Source organism: Hyla sarda, chromosome 11, assembly GCF_029499605.1.
Source record: "Hyla sarda isolate aHylSar1 chromosome 11, aHylSar1.hap1, whole genome shotgun sequence".
Lineage (NCBI taxonomy): Eukaryota > Metazoa > Chordata > Amphibia > Anura > Hylidae > Hyla > Hyla sarda.
In genome coordinates, this window is record NC_079199.1 from 94,302,804 (window position 1) to 94,328,291 (window position 25,488).

At 42.9% G+C, this 25,488-nt stretch overlaps 1 long non-coding RNA gene across 1 annotated transcript in view; it reads right to left on the reverse strand.

Annotated features, from left to right (window-relative positions):
* Nucleotides 1-4,844: 4,844 nt before the first annotated feature.
* LOC130295489 (uncharacterized) overlaps nucleotides 4,845-25,488 on the reverse strand; it is a 70,104-nt gene continuing 49,460 nt past the window's right edge. The window contains exons 4-5 of the long non-coding RNA XR_008848854.1: nucleotides 20,889-20,962; nucleotides 4,845-5,586 (exon numbers count right to left, since the gene is read on the reverse strand). This is a non-coding gene — a long non-coding RNA (uncharacterized LOC130295489). The remainder of the gene's footprint in view (nucleotides 5,587-20,888; nucleotides 20,963-25,488) is intronic.

Below are 25,488 nucleotides of genomic sequence, written 5' to 3' on the forward strand. Positions count from 1 at the left end.
ATTAGGTCCGGTAGTCCCGCAGAGTGTTTGGGGATTGAAACACTCTATAACTATAATTGTTCAGCCGTTGCCGCAAGGCTCAGGCCTAACTCACTGCGATTACTGCTGTACAGGTCTTCTCTCATCAAGAGCACAGGAGCAAGAGAACTAAAATGGCTGCCGCATCCCTTATATGGACAGGGGGCGGAGCCTAATTTGATAGGTCCAAGGTCAGCTGTCACTTACCGTCACAGAGGCTTCTGGGTGATCATCTGACTTCCTATACACATAATAAAACCAAAGCGAGGCTAGAAATACCAAAGTGAGACCTGGAACGCAACCAGAGTGAGGCTTGGAATGCATCACATGACCCGAAGGCCCTGCAACGCCATAGAAACAAGTAATTAACCATTTATTTACATATTTTATGCTATTTACATTAGCCTATGCATAAATTACTAATTATATACTAGAATAGAGGCGACTAGGGGTAGACTGGATTAATAGGAATCCCTACGTCCTAGGGACTCTGGCTATGGGGACTGTACTGTATAGAATGCGGTACTGGGACACCGCACAGTCCTGACCTTAGTATCTCAGGAAAGGGATTAAGACGTAAAGGTAGGCAGAAAATATAGTAGAAATATAGTAGAATGCAAGGTGTATAGGGAGAGGTATTAGCAGTAGAGAGGGAACTGCTCATGTGTGTATAGGGAGAGGTATTAGCAGTAGAGAGGGACGTGTTTATGGGTGTATAGAGAGAAGTATAAGTAGTAGAGAGGGAAGTGTTCATGAGTGTATAGGGAGAGGTATTAGCAGTAGAGAGGGAAGTGTTCATGGGTGTATAGAGAGAACAATTAGTAGTAGAGAGGGAAGTGTTCATGAGTGTATAGGGAGAGGTATTAGCAGTAGAGAGGGAAGGGATCATGGGTGTATAGGGAGATGTATTAGCAGTAGAGAGGGAAGTGCTCATGGGTGTATAGGGAGAGGTATTAGCAGTGGAGGGGGAAATTCTTATGGTTGTATAGGGAGAGGTATTAGCAGTAGAGAGGGATGTGTTCATGGGTGTATAGAGAGAAGTATTAGTAGTACAGAGGGAAGTGTTCATGAGTGTATAGGGAGAGGTATTAGCAGTAGAGAAGGAAGTGTTCATGGGTGTATAGAGAGAAGTATTAGTAGTAGAGAGGGAAGTGTTCATGAGTGTATAGGGAGAGGTATTAGCAGTAGAGAGGGAAGGGATCATGGGTGTATAGGGAGATGTATTAGCAGTAGAGAGGGAAGTGTTCTTGAGTGTATAGAGAGGTATTAGTTGTAGAGAGGAAAGTGCTCATGGGTGTATAGAGAGAGGTATTAGCAGTAGAGAGGGAAGTGCTCATGGGTGTATAGGGAGAGGTATTAGCAGTAGAGAGGGAAGGGATCATGGGTGTATAGGGAGAGGTAATTAGCAGTATTGAGGAAAGTTCTCAGGGGTGTATAGGGAGAGGTATTAGCAGTAGAAAGTGCTCATGTGTGTATAAGGAGAGGTATTAGCTGTATAGAGGGAAGTGCTTATGCCGCTGTAAAGAGCATTGGTGAGACCTCACTCGGAGTATTGTGCACAGTTCTTAAGAATGATATAGATACATTAGAGGGAGTTCAGAGAAGATACTAAACTAGTCTATGGATTATAGGATAAAACTTACCAGAAAAGGTGAAAGCACCTTAACATGTATAGAAGAAAGAGGAGACAGAGGGGGTATTATAGAAACTTTTATATACAGTAAAGGAATAAGCACCGTCATGGAGGAGAGGAGATTCATAAGACCAAAAACTACCAGAAGAAGACATAGTGTTATATTAGAGGTTTCTGCAGTAATATCAGGAAGTATTACTTTACTGAGAGAGTAGTGGATGCATGGAATTGCCTTCCTGCAGAAGTGGGAGCTGCAAATACAGTGAGGTTAAAGCGGTACTCCGGGATAAGTGTCAGATCGCATAGGGGATAATTGTCAGATAGCAGAGGGTCCACCCCGGGACCAGGATCTATTCACACAATATTGGGCAGAGTAGAGGGGTACTCCGCTGCTCAGCGGTTGGAACAAACTGTTCTGAATGCTGGAGCTGGCGCCAGGAGATCGTGATGACATAGCCCCGCCCCTCATAACATCACGCTCCACCCTCTCAATGCAAGTCTATGGGAGGGGGCGTGACAGCCGTCACGCCCCCTACCATAGACTTGCATTTAGGGAGTGGGGCGTGATGTCATGAGGGGGCGAGGATATGACATCACGAGCTCCCGGCGCCAGCTCCAGCATTCAGAACAGTTTGTTCCAAATGCTGAGCAGCGGAGTACCCCTTTAACAACTTTACTGAAACTTCTTGTGAAAATCATACAATTGCTCTAGTACAGTTTGGAATGTAAAACATTTTTTTAGCCTTGAAAAATGTATATTTGATCACTGTCCCTTTAAGACTTGCTTATATTATAGCTTTACTGAATTTAGCAATCTTGAGGTGCTTCTTAGCACATGTACATGTTCACAGTTGAGGCCAAAGTTGGCTTATTGTGGTGTAATATGTAGATTTTCTATACTCACGCAACTCTGATTCTGCAACAAGGTACTCGGAGGGACATGGCAGGAAAATGTCTCATGACATGACGGCCAAGCAGCACTCACTCTGACCACAGGCTAATGAATAGGTCAGTGTATTGCAGAGGGACCCTTCTTGGAGATGAAGAACTTGCACACTTTATCCTCACAGCATGGACAGGAACATAAACAGAAATTGTAGGCCTAAGCCTAGCAATGGCAGGGCTAGAAGATGCTGCTCTGACAAGAGCCAGGCCTAGATTGGCTTAAACAGGTTTTGCATCCACCCCTTCTCTTGAGAGACAGGGTTGGACTAGAAACTTTTCCAGCAACCATTGGTTGGGAGGATCACGTGACCAAAGCATCATTCATTCATCTACAGTAATGCAGAAATATTACCATTCATACTCTTTTTTTTTACCCCTCAGTGTATGCAATGAATGTGGTGCGATGCCCATAAATACTTTTGCAAAAAAATTCTCCGGATAGGGGATACATTTCTTACCGCTGGACATCCTCTTTAAGCTGGCCCTAAACATTGTCTGTAGTAGAGAGGACTTCCAAGGAATGGATGGGTTTGAACGACACTGACCCGGACCAGAAATGTCAAGTTAAAACAGGCAGATTTATTCAGGTATCAAACAATGCAACGCGTTTCACCACATTTGCGCGGCTTCGTCAGGTCACGCGTTCGGGGTAAGGAGGTGAGAGGTGCTCTTCATGTGCATGGGTCATGTATATCTACTTTTGTAGTTGTTATGTGTAGTGATTTCTGTTGCACTTCATACTGGTGACATTGCAGCTTACCTTATTGCCAAATATGGTATATACCTACCGTATATACTCGAGTATAAGCCGAGTTTTTCAGCACGATTTTTCGTGCTGAAAACACCCCCCTCGGCTTATTCTCGAGTGAACTCTCCGCCCTCAGTGGTCTTCAACCTGCGGACCTCCAGATGTTTCAAAACTACAACTCCCAGCAATCCCGGACAGCCGATGGCTGTCCGGGATTGCTGGGAGTTGTAGTTTTGAAACATCTGGAGGTCCGCAGGTTGAAGACCACTGCCCGGGCCTTAGTCGTCATCCAGACCCCCTCCCCCACCCCCGCGTTCATGAGCAACGTCCCTGTGCGTCGTTGTCAAGGCAACGTGACTATTCCAGGGCCGGGCCTGAAGCGCGGAGAAGAGGCCCCCCCCGGTGAAGATGGACAGCCCAGAACGACTATCCCTCCCCACCGGACGGTCCCTGCAGCACAGATGGCCCGGACCAGCGCACCCTAACGTCCCGCCGAGCGGAGGCGAGTACAAAACTAATGGATGATGTCGAAGGCCGCAGTGGTCTTCAACCTGCGGACCTCCAGATGTTTCAAACCTACAACTCCCAGCAAGCCCGGACAGCCGATGGCTGCCCGGGCTTGCTGGGAGTTGTAGTTTTGAAACATCTGGAGGTCTGCAGGTTGAAGACCACTGTATCAGACATTGACAAGCGGTGATGATGAATGGGTGAGCTGATGACATGTGGTGATGATGAAGGGGGGGTGTGGGATGATGACAAGGGAATGATGAAGGGGGTGGGGATGATGACAAGGGGATGATGAAGGAGGGGTGTGGGATGATGACAAGGGGATGATGAAGGAGGGGTGTGGGATGATGACAAGGGGATGATGAAGGAGGGGTGTGGAATGATGACAAGGGGATGATGAAGGGGGGTGGGGATGATGACAAGTGGATGATGAAGGAGGGGTGTGGGATGATGACAAGGGGATGATGAAGGGGGGGTGTGGGATGATGACAAGGGGATGATGAAGGAGGGGTGTGGGATGATGACAAGGGGATGATGAAGGAGGGGTGTGGGATGATGACAAGGGGATGATGAAGGAGGGGTGTGGGATGATGAAAAGGGGATGATGAAGGGGGGTGGGGATGATGACAAGGGGATGATGAAGGAGGGGTGTGGGATGATGACAAGTGGATGATGAATGGAGGGTGTGGGATGATGACAAGGGGATGATGAAGGAGGGGTGTGGGATGATGACAAGTGGATGATGAAGGGGGGGTGTGGGATGATGACAAGGGGATGATGAAGGGGGGTGGGGATGATGACAAGGGGATGATGAAGGAGGGGTGTGGGATGATGACAAGTGGATGATGAAGGGGGGGTGTGGGATGATGACAAGGGGATGATGAAGGGGGGGTGTGGGATGATAGGCGGTGATGATGAAGGGGGGGTGGTATGACAGGTGGTGATGATGAAGGTGGGGTGGTATGATGACAGGTATGATGATAGTCGAGTCAATAACTTTTTCTGGGATTTTGGGGTGAAATTAGGGGCCTCGGCTTATATTCGGGTCAGCTTATACTCGAGTATATACGGTACTATTAAAATGTACCCAGTCTAGGAATTGTCCTCATATTTCTCTTTTGTCTGCCTGTTGGCATTTTATGTATTAGCGCCATCGTCTCCTTCTCTTCTGCCTGAGCATCTGTTGTACCCACTCTTTGTATATGTTTTTTATAACATGTTTTTAGATTTTGTGATATCTCAATAAAGACGTTTGTCCTTTTTCATTACAAATATATCAGTATGGTCTTTTTTTTTTGGTGTTAGTGTATATAGTGACCATATGGTAGTGGTTCTCAGATTAGCCATACCACTGTTTGGTAATATATATAGGTTATTATTATTCTACAAGGCTCGATGAGGCAGACCTGTCTTATCCCTCCATCAGGTCCTGTCTGGGGATATTCTTCAGTTTTATTGTATTATGGAGAATTATTTAGATGAAATTTTTATGTATTTCATTTTATGACGGATTATTTGTTCGAGTCACAGAATACATCTTAGTTCCCATATGCAGAGGTCATATTAGTTGTAAAATGAGCAGGAAAATGACATTCAAGGCCTCATTTGTATGTATCTGTGATGAGAAATCCAGATTGAGTGATTTGCCACTTAAACGCTAATAAAATCGCTTCTTGCTTCCACAAGCTTAGAATCCTTGTAGATAAATCAGGAGATTTGTGAAGTGCGCGCAGACCTGGAAAGGAGAAATTTACACAACATTTAAACAGCCTTTTCCTGCAGAATCGATGACAGCCATTAGGGTACAGCAGATGTTGTCACCCGGCTTTAAGCAGACCCGAAACTGACAAATACGAGTATTAAGTTCTGTTCACACTGGTATCATGACTGCTGGTCATAAAATAAAAGCCACAGTGCTGTGTCAGCTCCATCATATGACCGATCCAGACGCCATCCCATAGAATGATGTCTCTCAGGATCCATCAAGGTTTCCATCATTTTGGAAGAAGTACAACATGTAGCGTGCTCTCTGCCTGTACTACATATGGTGTACTCTCTGCCTGTACTACATATAGTGTACTCTCTGCCTGTACTACATATAATGTACTCTCTGCCTGTACTACATATAATGTACTCTCTGCCTGTACTACATATAGTGTGCTCTCTGCCTGTACTACATATAGTGTGCTCTCTGCCTGTACTACATATAGTGTACTCTCTGCCTGTACTACATATAGTGTGCTCTCTGCCTGTACTACATATAGTGTACTCTCTGCCTGTACTACATACAGTGTACTCTCTGCCTGTACTACATATAGTGTACTCTCTGCCTGTACTACATATAGTGTGCTCTCTGCCTGTACTACATATAGTGTACTCTCTGCCTGTACTACATATAGTGTACTCTCTGCCTGTACTACATATAGTGTACTCTCTGCCTGTACTACATATAGTGTGCTCTCTGCCTGTACTACATATAGTGTACTCTCTGCCTGTACTACATACAGTGTACTCTCTGCCTGTACTACATATAGTGTACTCTCTGCCTGTACTACATACAGTGTACTCTCTGCCTGTACTACATATAGTGTGCTCTCTGCCTGTACTACATATAGTGTACTCTCTGCCTGTACTACATATAGTGTGCTCTCTGCCTGTACTACATATAGTGTACTCTCTGCCTGTACTACATATAGTGTGCTCTCTGCCTGTACTACATATAATGTACTCTCTGCCTGTACTACATATAGTGTACTCTCTGCCTGTACTACATATAGTGTACTCTCTGCCTGTACTACATATAGTGTGCTCTCTGCCTGTACTACATATAGTGTGCTCTCTGCCTGTACTACATATAGTGTACTCTCTGCCTGTACTACATATAGTGTGCTCTCTGCCTGTACTACATATAGTGTACTCTCTGCCTGTACTACATATAGCGTGCTCTCTGCCTGTACTACATATAATGTACTCTCTGCCTGTACTACATATAGTGTACTCTCTGCCTGTACTACATATAGTGTACTCTCTGCCTGTACTACATATAATGTACTCTCTGCCTGTACTACATATAATGTACTCTCTGCCTGTACTACATATAGTGTGCTCTCTGCCTGTACTACATATAGTGTGCTCTCTGCCTGTACTACATATAGTGTACTCTCTGCCTGTACTACATATAGTGTGCTCTCTGCCTGTACTACATATAGTGTACTCTCTGCCTGTACTACATATAGTGTGCTCTCTGCCTGTACTACATATAGTGTGCTCTCTGCCTGTACTACATATAGTGTGCTCTCTGCCTGTACTACATATAGTGTACTCTCTGCCTGTACTACATATAGTGTGCTCTCTGCCTGTACTACATATAGTGTGCTCTCTGCCTGTGCTACATATAATGTACTCTCTACCTCTACTACATATAGTGTACTCTCTGCCTGTACTACATATAGTGTGCTCTCTGCCTGTACTACATATAGTGTGCTCTCTGCCTGTACTACATATAGTGTGCTCCCTGCCTGTACTACATATAGTGTGCTCTCTGCCTGTACTACATATAGTGTACTCTCTGCCTGTACTACATATAGTGTGCTCTCTGCCTGTACTACATATAGTGTACTCTCTGCCTGTATTACATATAGTGTACTCTCTGCCTGTACTACATATAGTGTACTCTCTGCCTGTATTACATATAGTGTGCTCTCTGCCTGTACTACATATAGTGTACTCTCTGCCTGTACTACATATAGTGTACTCTCTGCCTGTACTACATATAGTGTACTCTCTGCCTGTACTACATATAGTGTGCTCTCTGCCTGTACTACATATAGTGTGCTCTCTGCCTGTACTACATATAGTGTGCTCTCTGCCTGTACTACATATAGTGTGCTCTCTGCCTGTACTACATATAGTGTACTCTCTGCCTGTACTACATATAGTGTGCTCTCTGCCTGTACTACATATAGTGTACTCTTTGTCTGTACTACATATAGCTTACTCTCTGTCTGTACTACATATAGCGTACTCTCTGCCTGTACTACATATAGCGTACTCTCTGCCTGTACTACATATAGTGTGCTCTCTGCCTGTACTACATATAGTGTGCTCTCTGCCTGTACTACATATAGAGTGCTCTCTGCCTGTACTACATATAGTGTGCTCTCTGCCTGTACTACATATAGTGTGCTCTCTGCCTGTACTACATATAGTGTGCTCTCTGCCTGTACTACATATAGTGTACTCTCTGCCTGTACTACATATAGTGTTCTCTCTGCCTGTACTACATATAGTGTACTCTCTGCCTGTACTACATATAGTGTACTCTCTGCCTGTACTACATATAGTGTACTCTCTGCCTGTACTACATATAGTGTACTCTCTGCCTGTACTACATATAGTGTGCTCTCTGTCTGTACTACATATAGTGTACTCTCTGCCTGTACTACATATAGTGTGCTCTCTGCCTGTACTACATATAGTGTGCTCTCTGCCTGTACTACATATAGTGTGCTCTCTGCCTGTACTACATATAGTGTGCTCTCTGTCTGTACTACATATAGTGTACTCTCTGCCTGTACTACATATAGTGTACTCTCTGCCTGTACTACATATAGTGTACTCTCTGCCTGTACTACATATAGTGTACTCTCTGCCTGTACTACATATAGTGTGCTCTCTGCCTGTACTACATATAGTGTGCTCTCTGCCTGTACTACATATAGTGTGCTCTCTGCCTGTACTACATATAGTGTGCTCTCTGCCTGTACTACATATAGTGTGCTCTCTGCCTGTACTACATATAGTGTGCTCTCTGCCTGTACTACATATAGTGTGCTCACTGGCTGTACTACATATAGTGTACTCTCTGCCTGTACTACATATAGTGTGCTCTCTGTCTGTACTACATATAGTGTGCTCTCTGCCTGTACTACATATAGTGTGCTCTCTGCCTGTACTACATATAGTGTGCTCTCTGCCTGTACTACATATAGTGTGCTCTCTGCCTGTACTACATATAATGTGCTCTCTGCCTGTACTACATATAGTGTGCTCTCTGCCTGTACTACATATAGTGTGCTCTCTGCCTGTACTACATATAGTGTGCTCCCTGCCTGTACTACATATAGTGTGCTCCCTGCCTGTACTACATATAGCGTGCTCTCTGTCTGTACTACATATAGCGTGTTCTCTGCCTGTACTACATATAGCGTACTCTCTGCCTGTACTACATATAGTGTACTCTCTGCCTGTACTACATATAGTGTGCTCTCTGCCTGTACTACATATAGTGTGCTCTCTGTCTGTACTACATATAGTGTGTTCTCTGCCTGTACTACATATAGTGTACTCTCTGACTGTACTACATATAGTGTACTCTCTGACTGTACTACATATAGTGTGTTCTCTGCCTGTACTACATATAGTGTGCTCTCTGCCTGTACTACATATAGTGTGCTCTCTGCCTGTACTACATATAGTGTGCTCCCTGCCTGTACTACATATAGTGTGCTCCCTGCCTGTACTACATATAGCGTGCTCTCTGTCTGTACTACATATAGCGTGTTCTCTGCCTGTACTACATATAGTGTACTCTCTGCCTGTACTACATATAGTGTGCTCTCTGCCTGTACTACATATAGCGTGTTCTCTGCCTGTACTACATATAGCGTACTCTGTGCCTGTACTACATATAGTGTACTCTCTGCCTGTACTACATATAGTGTGCTCTCTGCCTGTACTACATATAGTGTGCTCTCTGCCTGTACTACATATAGTGTGCTCTCTGCCTGTACTACATATAATGTGCTCTCTGCCTGTACTACATATAGTGTACTCTCTGCCTGTACTACATATAGTGTGCTCTCTGCCTGTACTACATATAGTGTGCTCTCTGCCTGTACTACATATAGTGTGCTCTCTGCCTGTACTACATATAGCGTACTCTCTGCCTGTACTACATATAGTGTACTCTCTGCCTGTACTACATATAGTGTGCTCTCTGCCTGTACTACATATAGCGTGTTCTCTGCCTGTACTACATATAGCGTACTCTCTGCCTGTACTACATATAGTGTACTCTCTGCCTGTACTACATATAGTGTGCTCTCTGCCTGTACTACATATAGTGTGCTCTCTGCCTGTACTACATATAGTGTGCTCTCTGCCTGTACTACATATAATGTACTCTCTGCCTGTACTACATATAGTGTACTCTCTGCCTGTACTACATATAGTGTGCTCTCTGCCTGTACTACATATAGTGTGCTCTCTGCCTGTACTACATATAGTGTGCTCTCTGCCTGTACTACATATAGTGTGCTCTCTGCCTGTACTACATATAGTGTGCTCTCTGCCTGTACTACATATAGTGTGCTCTCTGCCTGTACTACATAGTGTGCTCTCTGCCTGTACTACATATAGTGTACTCTCTGCCTGTACTACATATAGTGTACTCTCTGCCTGTACTACATATAGTCTGCTCTCTGCCTGTACTACATATAATGTACTCTCTACCTGTACTACATATAGTGTACTCTCTGCCTGTACTACATATAGTGTGCTCTCTGCCTGTACTACACATAGTGTGCTCTCTACCTGTACTACATATAGTGTACTCTCTGCCTGTACTACATATAGTGTACTCTCTGCCTGTACTACATATAGTGTACTCTCTGCCTGTACTACATATAATGTACTCTCTACCTGTACTACATATAGTGTACTCTCTGCCTGTACTACATATAATGTACTCTCTGCCTGTACTACATATAATGTACTCTCTGCCTGTACTACATATAGTGTGCTCTCTGCCTGTACTACATATAGTGTGCTCTCTGCCTGTACTACATATAGTGTACTCTCTGCCTGTACTACATATAGTGTGCTCTCTGCCTGTACTACATATAGTGTACTCTCTGCCTGTACTACATACAGTGTACTCTCTGCCTGTACTACATATAGTGTACTCTCTGCCTGTACTACATATAGTGTGCTCTCTGCCTGTACTACATATAGTGTACTCTCTGCCTGTACTACATATAGTGTACTCTCTGCCTGTACTACATATAGTGTACTCTCTGCCTGTACTACATATAGTGTGCTCTCTGCCTGTACTACATATAGTGTACTCTCTGCCTGTACTACATACAGTGTACTCTCTGCCTGTACTACATATAGTGTGCTCTCTGCCTGTACTACATATAGTGTACTCTCTGCCTGTACTACATATAGTGTGCTCTCTGCCTGTACTACATATAGTGTACTCTCTGCCTGTACTACATATAGTGTGCTCTCTGCCTGTACTACATATAATGTACTCTCTGCCTGTACTACATATAGTGTACTCTCTGCCTGTACTACATATAGTGTACTCTCTGCCTGTACTACATATAGTGTGCTCTCTGCCTGTACTACATATAGTGTGCTCTCTGCCTGTACTACATATAGTGTACTCTCTGCCTGTACTACATATAGTGTGCTCTCTGCCTGTACTACATATAATGTACTCTCTGCCTGTACTACATATAGTGTACTCTCTGCCTGTACTACATATAGTGTACTCTCTGCCTGTACTACATATAATGTACTCTCTGCCTGTACTACATATAATGTACTCTCTGCCTGTACTACATATAGTGTGCTCTCTGCCTGTACTACATATAGTGTGCTCTCTGCCTGTACTACATATAGTGTACTCTCTGCCTGTACTACATATAGTGTGCTCTCTGCCTGTACTACATATAGTGTACTCTCTGCCTGTACTACATATAGTGTGCTCTCTGCCTGTACTACATATAGTGTGCTCTCTGCCTGTACTACATATAGTGTGCTCTCTGCCTGTACTACATATAGTGTACTCTCTGCCTGTACTACATATAGTGTGCTCTCTGCCTGTACTACATATAGTGTGCTCTCTGCCTGTGCTACATATAATGTACTCTCTACCTCTACTACATATAGTGTACTCTCTGCCTGTACTACATATAGTGTGCTCTCTGCCTGTACTACATATAGTGTGCTCTCTGCCTGTACTACATATAGTGTGCTCCCTGCCTGTACTACATATAGTGTGCTCTCTGCCTGTACTACATATAGTGTACTCTCTGCCTGTACTACATATAGTGTGCTCTCTGCCTGTACTACATATAGTGTACTCTCTGCCTGTATTACATATAGTGTACTCTCTGCCTGTACTACATATAGTGTACTCTCTGCCTGTATTACATATAGTGTGCTCTCTGCCTGTACTACATATAGTGTACTCTCTGCCTGTACTACATATAGTGTACTCTCTGCCTGTACTACATATAGTGTACTCTCTGCCTGTACTACATATAGTGTGCTCTCTGCCTGTACTACATATAGTGTGCTCTCTGCCTGTACTACATATAGTGTGCTCTCTGCCTGTACTACATATAGTGTGCTCTCTGCCTGTACTACATATAGTGTACTCTCTGCCTGTACTACATATAGTGTGCTCTCTGCCTGTACTACATATAGTGTACTCTCTGTCTGTACTACATATAGCTTACTCTCTGTCTGTACTACATATAGCGTACTCTCTGCCTGTACTACATATAGCGTACTCTCTGCCTGTACTACATATAGTGTGCTCTCTGCCTGTACTACATATAGTGTGCTCTCTGCCTGTACTACATATAGTGTGCTCTCTGCCTGTACTACATATAGTGTGCTCTCTGCCTGTACTACATATAGTGTGCTCTCTGCCTGTACTACATATAGTGTGCTCTCTGCCTGTACTACATATAGTGTACTCTCTGCCTGTACTACATATAGTGTTCTCTCTGCCTGTACTACATATAGTGTACTCTCTGCCTGTACTACATATAGTGTACTCTCTGCCTGTACTACATATAGTGTACTCTCTGCCTGTACTACATATAGTGTACTCTCTGCCTGTACTACATATAGTGTGCTCTCTGTCTGTACTACATATAGCGTGCTCTCTGCCTGTACTACATATAGCGTACTCTCTGCCTGTACTACATATAGTGTGCTCTCTGCCTGTACTACATATAGTGTGCTCTCTGCCTGTACTACATATAGTGTGCTCTCTGCCTGTACTACATATAGTGTGCTCTCTGTCTGTACTACATATAGTGTACTCTCTGCCTGTACTACATATAGTGTACTCTCTGCCTGTACTACATATAGTGTACTCTCTGCCTGTACTACATATAGTGTACTCTCTGCCTGTACTACATATAGTGTGCTCTCTGCCTGTACTACATATAGTGTGCTCTCTGCCTGTACTACATATAGTGTGCTCTCTGCCTGTACTACATATAGTGTGCTCTCTGCCTGTACTACATATAGTGTGCTCTCTGCCTGTACTACATATAGTGTGCTCTCTGCCTGTACTACATATAGTGTGCTCACTGGCTGTACTACATATAGTGTACTCTCTGCCTGTACTACATATAGTGTGCTCTCTGTCTGTACTACATATAGTGTGCTCTCTGCCTGTACTACATATAGTGTGCTCTCTGCCTGTACTACATATAGTGTGCTCTCTGCCTGTACTACATATAGTGTGCTCTCTGCCTGTACTACATATAATGTGCTCTCTGCCTGTACTACATATAGTGTGCTCTCTGCCTGTACTACATATAGTGTGCTCTCTGCCTGTACTACATATAGTGTGCTCCCTGCCTGTACTACATATAGTGTGCTCCCTGCCTGTACTACATATAGCGTGCTCTCTGTCTGTACTACATATAGCGTGTTCTCTGCCTGTACTACATATAGCGTACTCTCTGCCTGTACTACATATAGTGTACTCTCTGCCTGTACTACATATAGTGTGCTCTCTGCCTGTACTACATATAGTGTGCTCTCTGTCTGTACTACATATAGTGTGTTCTCTGCCTGTACTACATATAGTGTACTCTCTGACTGTACTACATATAGTGTACTCTCTGACTGTACTACATATAGTGTGTTCTCTGCCTGTACTACATATAGTGTGCTCTCTGCCTGTACTACATATAGTGTGCTCTCTGCCTGTACTACATATAGTGTGCTCCCTGCCTGTACTACATATAGTGTGCTCCCTGCCTGTACTACATATAGCGTGCTCTCTGTCTGTACTACATATAGCGTGTTCTCTGCCTGTACTACATATAGTGTACTCTCTGCCTGTACTACATATAGTGTGCTCTCTGCCTGTACTACATATAGCGTGTTCTCTGCCTGTACTACATATAGCGTACTCTGTGTCTGTACTACATATAGTGTACTCTCTGCCTGTACTACATATAGTGTGCTCTCTGCCTGTACTACATATAGTGTGCTCTCTGCCTGTACTACATATAGTGTGCTCTCTGCCTGTACTACATATAATGTAATCTCTGCCTGTACTACATATAGTGTACTCTCTGCCTGTACTACATATAGTGTGCTCTCTGCCTGTACTACATATAGTGTGCTCTCTGCCTGTACTACATATAGTGTGCTCTCTGCCTGTACTACATATAGCGTACTCTCTGCCTGTACTACATATAGTGTACTCTCTGCCTGTACTACATATAGTGTGCTCTCTGCCTGTACTACATATAGCGTGTTCTCTGCCTGTACTACATATAGCGTACTCTCTGCCTGTACTACATATAGTGTACTCTCTGCCTGTACTACATATAGTGTGCTCTCTGCCTGTACTACATATAGTGTGCTCTCTGCCTGTACTACATATAGTGTGCTCTCTGCCTGTACTACATATAATGTACTCTCTGCCTGTACTACATATAGTGTACTCTCTGCCTGTACTACATATAGTGTGCTCTCTGCCTGTACTACATATAGTGTGCTCTCTGCCTGTACTACATATAGTGTGCTCTCTGCCTGTACTACATATAGTGTGCTCTCTGCCTGTACTACATATAGTGTGCTCTCTGCCTGTACTACATATAGTGTGCTCTCTGCCTGTACTACATAGTGTGCTCTCTGCCTGTACTACATATAGTGTACTCTCTGCCTGTACTACATATAGTGTACTCTCTGCCTGTACTACATATAGTCTGCTCTCTGCCTGTACTACATATAATGTACTCTCTACCTGTACTACATATAGTGTACTCTCTGCCTGTACTACATATAGTGTGCTCTCTGCCTGTACTACACATAGTGTACTCTCTGCCTGTACTACATATAGTGTACTCTCTGCCTGTACTACATATAGTGTACTCTCTGCCTGTACTACATATAGTGTACTCTCTGCCTGTACTACATATAATGTACTCTCTACCTGTACTACATATAGTGTACTCTCTGCCTGTACTACATATAGTGTGCTCTCTGCCTGTACTACATATAGTGTGCTCTCTGCCTGTACTACATATAGTGTGCTCTCTGCCTGTACTACATATAGCGTGTTCTCTGCCTGTGCTACATATAATGTACTCTCTACCTGTACTACATATAGTGTGCTCTCTGCCTGTACTACATATAGTGTGCTCTCTGTCTGTGCTACATATAATGTACTCTCTACCTGTACTACATATAGTGTGCTCTCTGCCTGTGCTACATATAATGTACTCTCTACCTGTACTACATATAGCGTACTCTCTGCCTGTACTACATATAGTGTACTCTCTGCCTGTACTACATATAGTGTGCTCTCTGTCTGTACTACACATAGCGTGCTCTCTGCCTGTACTACATATAGTGTACTCTCTGCCTGTACTACATATAGCGTGTTCTCTGCCTGTACTACATATAGTGTACTCTCTGTCTGTGCTACATATAATGTACTCTCTACCTGTACTACATATAGTGTGCTCTCTGCCTGTGCTACATATAATGTACTCTCTACCTGTACTACATATAGCGTACTCTCTGCCTGTACTACATATAGTGTACTCTCTGCCTGTACTACATATAGTGTGCTCTCTGTCTGTACTACACATAGCGTGCTCTCTGCCTGTACTACATATAGTGTACTCTCTGCCTGTACTACATATAGCGTGTTCTCTGCCTGTACTACATATAGTGTGCTCTCTAAATGTACTACATGTCTCTAGGCACAGCCCTTGTCCTTCATCGCTGCTGTAGTACATTTTATCAGTATTTAGTTTTTTTTCCCAATTATTTTTAGTTTACAGTTTCGTGGCTTCTGAACCACTGAAGAAATAAAGTAGGCTACTGGCACCCCTTTACTCTATTATTGTGTGGGGGCTTTTTTTGGTTTTAAATCAAATGTAAGTAAGCATATTGCCTACAAAGGTTTTCAGTCTTTACCTGCCTGTGTGGTATACACATATGTCTTGGTGTAATTAATATGTTTATATTGTTGCAATGAAATAAGCCTTACATGATAATCTAAAATAAAAACATGCTATTGTGTGGAAGTCCTTGTATTAAATTACCTCCCGTGTGAACTGAATGACATTTCTTGTGGTGTGAGTCTCATTACATATTTATAAAAGGGTCGCTCTCCCAGTGTGTTAAATTACAGCATCCCGCATTGTAGTCACTGACATATACAGCAGGGAAAGGGCACAACAATTACTGTACTCAGCTATACAAACAGAATTAAAGGACGAATGACTGACTCTGTCTCTGCTAATGCTCAATACAAAGATCACGTATTACCTGCCCACAGTAACTACTGTAATTTCTGCATATTTTTTCAATGCCATGAAAACGTATTCGCTCTGCCCCTGATGTCCTCAGTCTTACCATGTGTATTATACAGTAATATTATAATAATAATAATTTAAAAAAATCTAACTTAAAGTAATATAATAGGATAAATATAATCCATGTTAATCTTATTTAACTGTATAACCTGTAGTTCTTGGGCCTCAGTGCAAAGTTTGGAACAGGGCTTCCACCCACCTACCTTGTATCAGAAGAGCCTTAGAGGGATACTCCACTGCCCAAGCGTTCAGAACATTTTGTTCTGAACGCTGGGTGCGGGCTTGGGGGGGTCGTGACATCACGGCCATGCCCCCATGACATCACGCCATGCCCCCTCAATGCAAGTCTATGGGAGGGGGGGGTGGCAGCCGCCACGCCCCCTCCCATAGACTTGCATTGAGTGGGCGTGGTGTAATGGGAGTGGACTCACTTATGGGAGATACTGTATATATAATGTGAGGGGTGAACTCACTTATGGGAGATACTGTATATAATGTGAGGGGTGGAGTCACTTATGGGATATACTGTATATATAATGTGAGGGGTGGACTCACTTATGGGAGATACTGTATATATAATGTGAGGGGTGGACTCACTTATGGGAGATACTGTATATAATGTGAGGGGGGACTCAGTTATGGGATATACTGTATATAATGTGAGGGGCGGACTCACTTATGGGATATACTGTATATATAATGTGAGGGGTGGACTCAGTTATGGGAGATACTGTATATATAATGTGAGGGGTGGAATCACTTATGGGAGATACTGTATATAATGTGAGGGGTGGAGTCACTTATGGGATATACTGTATATATAATGTGAGGGGTGGACTCACTTATGGGATATACTGTATATATAATGTGAGGGGTGGACTCACTTATGGGATATACTGTATATATAATGTGAGGGGTGGACTCACTTATGGGATATACTGTATATATAATGTGAGGGGTGGACTCACTTATGGGATATACTGTATATATAATGTGAGGGGTGGACTCACTTATGGGATATACTGTATATATAATGTGAGGGGTGGACTCACTTATGGGAGATACTGTATATATAATGTGAGGGGTGGACTCACTTATGGGATATACTGTATATATAATGTGAGGGGTGGACTCACTTATGGGAGATACTGTATATAATGTGAGGGGTGGACTCACTTATGGGATATACTGTATATATAATGTGAGGGGTGGACTCACTTATGGGAGATACTGTATATATAATGTGAGGGGTGGAGTCACTTATGGGAGATACTATATATAATGTGAGGGGTGGACTCACTTATGGGATATACTGTATATATAATGTGAGGGGTGGAGTCACTTATGGGATATACTGTATATATAATGTGAGGGGCGGACTCACTTATGGGATATACTGTATATATAATGTGAGGGGTGGACTCACTTATGGGAGATACTATATATATATATAATGTGAGGGGTGGACTCACTTATGGGACATACTGTATATATAATGTGAGGGGTGGACTCACTTATGGGATATACTGTATATAATGTGAGGGGTGGACTCACTTATGGGAGATACTGTATATATAATGTGAGGGGTGGACTCACTTATGGGAGATACTATATATATATATAATGTGAGGGGTGGACTCACTTATGGGATATACTGTATATATAATGTGAGGGGTGGACTCACTTATGGGATATACTGTATATATAATGTGAGGGGTGGAGTCACTTATGGGATATACTGTATATATAATGTGAGGGGTGGAGTCACTTATGGTATATACTGTATATAATGTGAGGGGTGGACTCACTAATGGGATATACTGTATATATAATGTGAGGGGTGGACTCACTTATGGGAGATACTGTATATATAATGTGAGGGGTGGACTCTTTTATGGGATATACTGTATATATATGTGAGGGGTGGACTCACTTATGGGATATACTGTATATATAATGTGAGGGGTGGACTCACTTATGGTATATACTGTATATATAATGTGAGGGGTGGAGTCACTTATGGGATATACTGTATATATAATGTGAGGGGTGGACTCAATTATAGGAGATACTGTATATATAATGTGAGGGGTGGAGTCACTTATGGGATATACTGTATATATAATGTGAGGGGTGGACTCACTTATGGGATATACTGTATATATAATGTGAGGGGTGGACTCTCTTATGGGAGATACTGTATATATAATGTGAGGGGTGGACTCACTTATGGGATATACTGTATATATAATGTGAGGGGTGGACTCACTTATGGGATATACTGTATATATAATGTGAGGGGTGGAGTCACTTATGGGATATACTGTATATATAATGTGAGGGGTGGAGTCACTTATGGGATATACTGTATATATAATGTGAAGGGTGGACTCACTTATGGGATATACTGTATATAATGTGAGGGGTGGACTCACTTATGGGATATACTGTATATAATGTGAGGGGTGGACTCACTTATGGAATATACTGTATATATAATGTGAGGGGTGGACTCACTTATGGGAGATACTGTATATATAATGTGAGGGGTGGACTCACTTATGGGAGATACTGTATATATAATGTGAGGGGTGGAGTCACTTATGGGAGATACTGTATATATAATGTGAGGGGTGGAGTCACTTATGGGAGATACTGTATATATAATGTGAGGGGTGGACTCACTTATGGGATATACTGTATATATAATGTGAGGGGTGGAGTCACTTATGGGAGATACTGTATATATAATGTGAGGGGTGGAGTCACTTATGGGATATAATATATATAATGTGAGGGGTGGAGTCACTTATGGGATATACTGTATATATAATGTGAGGGGTGGACTCACTTATGGGATATACTGTATATATAATGTGAGGGGTGGAGTCACTTATGGGATATACTGTATATATAATGTGAGGGGTGGACTCACTTATGGGATATACTGTATATATAATGTGAGGGGTGGAGTCACTTATGGGATATACTGTATATATAATGTGAGGGGTGGAGTCACTTATGGAATATACTGTATATATAATGTGAGGGGTGGACTCACTTATGGGAGATACTGTATATATAATGTGAGGGGTGGAGTCACTTATGGGATATACTGTATATATAATGTGAGGGGTGGACTCACTTATGGGATATACTGTATATATAATGTGAGGGGTGGAGTCACTTATGGGATATACTGTATATATAATGTGAGGGGTGGAGTCACTTATGGAATATACTGTATATATAATGTGAGGGGTGGACTCACTTATGGGAGATACTGTATATATAATGTGAGGGGTGGACTCACTTATGGGAGATACTATATATATATATAATGTGAGGGGTGGACTCACTTATGGTATATACTGTATATATAATGTGAGGGGTGGACTCACTTATGGGATATACTGTATATATAATGTGAGGGGTGGAGTCACTTATGGGATATACTGTATATAATGTGAGGGGTGGACTCACTTATGGTTTATACTGTATATATAATGTGAGGGGTGGACTCACTTATGGGATATACTGTATATATAATGTGAGGGGTGGACTCACTTATGGGATATACTGTATATATAATGTGAGGGGTGGACTCACTTATGGGAGATACTGTATATATAATGTGAGGGGTGGACTCACTTATGGGAGATACTGTATATATAATGTGAGGGGTGGACTCACTTATGGGATATACTGTATATATAATGTGAGGGGTGGACTCACTTATGGGATATACTGTATATAATGTGAGGGGTGGAGTCACTTATGGTTTATACTGTATATATAATGTGAGGGGTGGACTCACTTATGGTTTATACTGTATATATAATGTGAGGGGTGGACTCACTTATGGGAGATACTGTATATATAATGTGAGGGGTGGAGTCACTTATGGGAGATACTGTATATATAATGTGAGGGGTGGAGTCATACTGTATATGTGTTTTATTGTAATTTTTCCCAACATGCCATATGTGAAACCAACTTTATACCGTCAATCTGGTGAGCACAATCGCACACAGTAAATGTTACCCCTCGGCTTTTATTCTAGGATTCACAATAAAGCACTGTGAAAATTCAGTATATCCTGCATTTTTAGTCCCTTTATTGAATCTCGATGATGTGTCTTCAAAACTTCCTATACATCCTAAGGCGGCCATAGCCCTGAGGGTCTTAGGATGTCAATCGTGACTTTAGAATGTTTGCAAAAAAATAAAGTAGCGATTTAAAGTCATGAGTATGAAAGACACCATTAGCCCGCTTGTACTATGGCTATGACTGGGCAAGTCTATACAAGTGGAGTAAAGTAGTTTCTAGTAGCCTTGAGACTAACTACCCCATCAATATCCACCTAGGATGCAGAACATACCTGTCAATCACCTGTGCCCGAGGCAGGGTCACCGGGAGGTCTAACAAGGCCTGGGATGTGATAATGCATAAAGCCTGTAAGAAAAGGAAATAAGAGTTAATTCTACAAATAGGATATTCCTAGTACCAACGAGAAATTGTCATTGTGGCAATGCTGCTTGTTGTGTAGTGCAAAATGCAAAATGAACCTATTATACATGTATATTGGCAAATCACACATCATACAGACTGATGGATTCACCTTCATACATTTCCATGTCCGCATGTAAAGAGAAATAATGTGACCCCTTTTTTCGGTTGTTGGTTAATCGTCGCCCTGACGGGCCAATTATGAATGCTTATGTGGCTAAATATCAGCCCCTCATAAAAGGGCCTTATTATGCCCTTATTGTTTTTTTGTAAAAACATGTGCCCTCTCTCTGTCCTGTGGCCTCCTATTTAGGACCATATTTACCACTAGGCACCCATTGGCCTGTACTTAGGGCAGCCGCATTGAGGGGGGGGGGGCAACACTAAAAGAGGTACTCCGCTCCTAGACAATATAATAGGATTAATATAATCCATGTTAATCTTATATAACTGTATAACCTGTAGCTCTTGGGCCTCAGTGCAAAGTTTGGAACAGGGCTTCCCCCCCACCTACCATGTACCAAAAGAGCCTTAAAGGGGTACTCCACTGCCCCAGCATTCAGAACATTTTGTTCCAAACGCTGGGTGCGGGCTTGGGGTTCGTGACATTACAGCCACGCCCCCATGACATCACGCCACGCCCCCTCAATGCAAGCCTATGTCACATCAGGCCCCCTCCCATAGACTTGCATTGAGGGGGCGTGGCCGTGATGTCAAGAGCCTCCTGCACTACAGAAGACGTTATGAACAAATGCGAGTGCAGCAAGGAGATCGCGGGGGTCCCCAGCGGCGGGACCCCCGCGATCATACGTCTTTTTCCCTATATTTGGAAAGGGGATAAGATGTCTAGGGGGAAAAACCCCTTTAAGAGAGTAGCTGCTCCCAATATAAGCAACACTCCAGCATTATATGACACGTCACAAGGGGTGTTCATAAACAGCCCCAATTCCCCTCTTTCTCCCTTCCCCCAATAAGCACCCAGTTTTGGTGCCACCACGCTGCATTGTGACCAGCCATTTTCACTGTGTAAATCTTACCTATTGGCTCCAATAAGTACCAACTTTCGAGGCCACTGCACTGCATTATGACCAGCCACTTCACACTGGGGTTTGTGTAGAAGTCACTTTCTCTCTGTAACTCTTACCTATTGGCTCTGTGACCCCAATAAGTACTCAGTTCCGGTGCCGCGACGCTGCATTGTGTCCAGCCATTTTCATGCTGTGGTTTGTGAAGAAGTCACTTTCTCTATGTTACTCTATGGGAGAGCTCACATTCTGTTCCCCAAGGGGTGAACCTACATTAGTAATAAAAAATTAAAGGGGTACTTTGGTGGAAAACTATTTATTTATTTTCAAATCAACTGGTGCCAGAAAGATAAACAGATTTGTAAATGACTTCTATTTAAAAAATGTAATCCTTCCAGTACTTTGTATACTACAGAGGAAGTTGAGTTGTTCTTTCCAGTCTGACCACAGTGCTCTCTGCTTACACCTGTCTGTGTCAGGAACTGTCCAGAGTAGGAGAGGTTTGCTATGGGGATTTGCTCCTGCTCTGAACAGTTCCTGACATGGACAGAGGTGTCAGCAGAGAGCACTGTAGTCAGAAAGAAAAGAACAACTGAACTTCCTCTGTAATATACAGCAGCTGATAAGTACTGGAAGGACTGAGATTTTTTTAATAGAAGTAATTTACAAATCTGTTTAACTTTATGGAGCCAGATCATATGAAAAAATAGTTTTCCACAGTACCCCTTTAAGTTCTTTGTGAATTTACATCACCGTAATGAAATGCTGGTCATTTGCCTTGATGTATAATTTCATGACATGATTTGTGATGATGATTTTACTGACACTTCAAAAGACCGAGCTGTCAGAAACTTTTCAGCAGGTTCTAGTTGCTAGGCCAGCCCTTAAGAACCATATTCTGTGAGTTCATGAACCCTACTCATAAATCAATCTCATGGTGATCTTTGAAGGTATGTAGATGCAGTTAGGTTGGGTTTATCCACTCTTTATGAATTAAAGGGAATTTGCCAGTTGTTTTTGAGTCTTCAAATCTGCAGACAGCCCTATACAGAGAACACCTACCGGTGGCGGCTTTGGAGAAATGGCATGTTTCTGTTTTGTCACAGACACTGGACAATGTTCACTGGTACCATTTTAGTATTATAGTGGTTGGGTGCTTTATAGGAAAAGTACACATCATATTTGTGTGGTGTCCCAGTACGGGATATGCTCCTACAGTCCTGTCAGGTTGAGTCCCTGTACGTCCTCAGGGCTCTCCTGCAGTGTTCCCCCATAATGTGAATAAGTTGTATATTAAGTGTAAAGGACCTTTGACGTTGGTCACATGATTGTTAGTCACACGATAATGTTTGGCACATGTTTTAAGTCAAATGTGTCATGAGAGCACCAGGTGACACATAGGTAGCCTATCGGTTCCTTGCACAGCCCCCCCCCCCCTTTATAAGATAGGGAGGAGCTGCAATCTCTCTCTTGTGATTCTTTCCTGCTGAGGTTCAGTCCAGTCCCGACGTCTCAGGGTCAGTGTCCAGCACATCTGGAGGCCTCAACCTAAATTGCAGCCTCAAGTCTGCAAGTCAAGTCGTCTTTATCATCCTCTTCAGTCATCATCTTCAGTCTAGTCAAGTCAATTGTAGTCAGCGTAGTCAATTGTAGTCAGCGTGGCCTGCACCTATAGTCTGTCAAGTCACTGCAAGTCCCAGCAAGCTTGGAGGTCCCCCGTGTTACTAGTCACCCCTCTGGGATCCTGGCCGAACTGTATAGACTGTAACACCTGTCTAACCTCAGTAAAAGCTACCGTTAACCTGACCTTGTACTATTATTTGCCCCTGCATAACCTAAGACTAGTGGTGGTTAAGGTTAAATCACGCCCTGGCATCACGAACACAAAGGGGTTAATAGAAAACACAAGCAGGACTGGCACTGCTAGCTCTGTGAAAAAGGAATGTCTCTTGCAATATAAGTGTAAGAGTACTGTTCACACGGTGAGATGCGGTGGTGCTCTAGCGTAGCAAGCAGATGAAAACAATTTTCAAAGAACAAGAAATGCTGGCGACTCACCGATTCTTCTCAAATCTTCTTTATTGACGCTACATACTCACATACAGGTAACTTATGGGGAGGGACACATATCGGGGGGGGGGGGGGGGTACGAAGGCGACAGCAGCAGCCGTTGTTTCGCACGGGTTACGTGCTTCGTCTGGCCTTAACTTCATGGGAAGTACCCAGGGATTAAATACAGGTGTGCAATCACACTGACCTATCACCATACTCAAACTAAAAACACCATGTGACTAAAACCGTAACAAAATGGGCGGACCTAGATAGACAGGTAAGTTACTACCTTAAAGTGCAAAATGCATACAAAAGACTATTAGTCACCAATGCTATTTTAAAGCATACGGACATATCCACCTTATTTACTCCAAACGCTCCTGTAGCTTTGGTTCTCAAAATCCATTGCATTTCTCTTTTAAGCAAGTGCCTGTCTGCGTTAATACCAGGGGCTGCTTTAACCCTTTCCAGTCCAGCAAAGCGCAACTCTTCATATCTGCCACTGTGAGTTTCCTTTACATGATTGACCAAGCGGGGAGCCCCCTTTCCGGTACGGAAAGAGTAAAAATGCTCTCTTATACGAATATGCAGTTGGTGTATGGTCTTTCCTATGTAAAAGAAACCACAGGGGCAGAATATGACATAAACTACTCCTTTAGTCCGACAAGTTATCAAATCCTGGACAACATGTGTAACCGAACCTACTCGCAACACTTTTTTGCCCAAATTGTACTTACAGAAACTACAGTTTCTACAGAGATGATTCCCTTGAGGGACCAGGTCCTTTAACCAGGTGTCTTTACTTTCATTCATATTTCGGTTCTCGTTCACATAAGATATAAGACGATCACCAATGGTGCGATTCCTCCGGTAAGCCACTAAAGGCTTTCTTTCAACAATTAATTTTAACTCATCTGCTTCCAGTATATACCAGTTGCGTCTGATGGATCGTTCCACAATCTTGTTTACCGGAGAATTATCAAATGTGAACGTGAACCTTCGAGTTTCTGCACTGGTTGCGGTTTTTCTTTTTGGTAAAAACAAAGTTTGCCTTTCCCTGGCGTCTGCTTTCTGTCTCCCTGCTTGGATCAAAGACTCAGGATATCCTCTCTTTTTTAACCTTGTTTTAAGTTAGTCAGCCTGGACCCAATATTGATCCTCTGTACTATTATTTCGCTTCAAGCGGACGAACTGGCTATATGGAATTCCCTTTTTGACTGAGTAAGGGTGAGAACTCTTGAAGTGCAGAATAGTGTTCTTGGCAATACTTTTTCTGTATCCCTCGCTAATAAGGGTGTTGGATGTCCTCTCTTATCAGCTTTACATCTAGGAACTCAAGTACACTTCCTCCAAATTGATGGGTGAACGACATATTCATTGTGTTGGTCTCATTTA